The 1879-nt window shown below is 41.7% G+C and overlaps 1 pseudogene; it reads right to left on the bottom strand.

Annotated features, from left to right (window-relative positions):
* Positions 1 to 211: 211 nt before the first annotated feature.
* Positions 212 to 969, bottom strand: LOC146193433 (uncharacterized; annotated as a pseudogene).
* Positions 970 to 1879: the final 910 nt, after the last annotated feature.

Raw genomic sequence — 1879 nt, 5'->3', positions numbered from 1 at the left:
CCACTTTTCAGGGAAAAAAGCGCGACATTCGTGTGCTGTCAGATGTCAGTGCATGTTAAAGAACCAAGTTAGTCAAAAATTTCAGAGCTCTCCACTATGGACCACACATCACCTGAGTAGCTTCGGGACGTTAAACTAAATGCACCAACTCATTCACGCATATCTGAAGGTAAAAATTTCACGAAGCTCAAGAGCAGAAGTTGACAGGCCTTTATATGGGCTGCAGTAATTTGTCATCAGCCATTATTAAAGCACAGATATTAGTAATTGCACATGCCACCGTGAAAAGATTGCCAACATGTTGCAACATCTCCCACATTATTGTGGACCTGAAGTACTTGAAGACCTTGAGTCTTCGAATAGTTCTTTCTGCATTGAACACGAGCGCTAGCTATCTCAACTGTTTTCATAGGCTCATTAGACTGAAACTGACTTGCCCTGCCTAAAAAGGGGGGCTTAACAATACCAACTGCCCGTAACATGCACAGCTTGTCAATAAAAAACCGTCTGTCGAACATAATGTCATCAATGAATGACTCAAAATTTTCTAACGTGCCTGTGTGTGCGGTTATAGCCTTATCAGAGTCTTGGCCGCTATATGCTTTGCTTCTGAAAGTAATAGTTCCTCCAGGACTCACTCAAATTTTTTTTTGTAAGTTGATTTCTATTGTAAGTAGGTCAATAAAGGGCATGTCACACATCCTGAGCTCTCAACATAAAATTCAGTGCAGTCCACTACACCACGCACCATTGTGTATTGCTTGACCTTCATTGGGATGCTGTTTAGTACTAAAGATGGCAACTTAGTCGCTGGCTCCAGTATTGCAGCTAAAAGAGGAAGCGTGCGCCCAAATAACTTGTGCACTGATGCTACGCTGAATTGAAATAAACAGCGAGATATGAAAAGGGCAGTGCATGCTTCAATGCAATGAGCACGAGCAAGACCCTGTCTCTTGCTGAAATCTCCATTTTGTTTTAACCCTCGCATTTTCTTATGAGTAAGACTATCCTGTCTAGAGGTACGGGCTCTGGAACTCCTATAATGTTTTCAGTTGAGCATTGGTGGAAACAAAATCAGAAATTGGGAGCTTCTGGATGAAGTAGTTCAGCAGGTTAGCTTGCACGCCTTTTTCCTGGCTTGGCAATACTTGCGATTTCTGCAGCATAACAAGTGCCTCAGCTGCCGCTGCTTTTGAAACAGAAAACAATTATCGATGAAAAATTTCCCTTCTTAGGCATTTCAGTTCTGTAGATGAAAGGTGTCTCACAGGTTGGAATTTCTGCATGTGGTGCCAAAGATTCGTAGAAGCCCAGAACACAAATACACTCTTGGACAGGGAGTTCTGCAGCAATCGAAAAGATCAAATTGCACTTATATAGGAGATGAGACTGAGTGTCCTTTGAAGAAGGTTAATAACAAGCTTGGCAAGGATTCTATGTCCATGTCCAAGGATAAATTACCAGTCGAGAGTTTAACTGCAAATTTGCGGTTGATCTGGCTTCACTTCAGAGACACGAAAGCTAATAGAAAGGAAAATGAAATACACACAATGACATTTTTGGCGACGCTACCTGCAAATTTCAACATAGGCCCATGAAAGATTGTCACTTTTGTTTTCGACAACGCAGGCAGAGGCTCAAGAGTTCATATTGTGTTGGTTTCTGCAAGATAAATAATTCCTAAGTAATTGTGCACTGTAATTATAAATATAAGTGATGAATGAGCCCTCAAGATCGTGACAAGTCGCATTCTGTCCCCTCTTGAAACCACGCAAGGCAAGCGAAAGAGGAGTCAAAGAAAGCATCTAGTCACATCAGTGCTGTTGTCGATCCCCTGTTGCATTACAAGTGTTTAAGAATCATGTGCGATTTACCTGTT

This window comes from Amblyomma maculatum, chromosome 4 (assembly GCF_055883805.1).
Source record: "Amblyomma maculatum isolate TAMU_Amacu chromosome 4, ASM5588380v1, whole genome shotgun sequence".
In the NCBI taxonomy this organism is placed as follows: Eukaryota; Metazoa; Arthropoda; class Arachnida; order Ixodida; family Ixodidae; genus Amblyomma; species Amblyomma maculatum.
The sequence above is the reverse complement of the archived record's forward strand: the minus strand, read 5'-3'. Positions and strand labels throughout refer to the sequence as shown.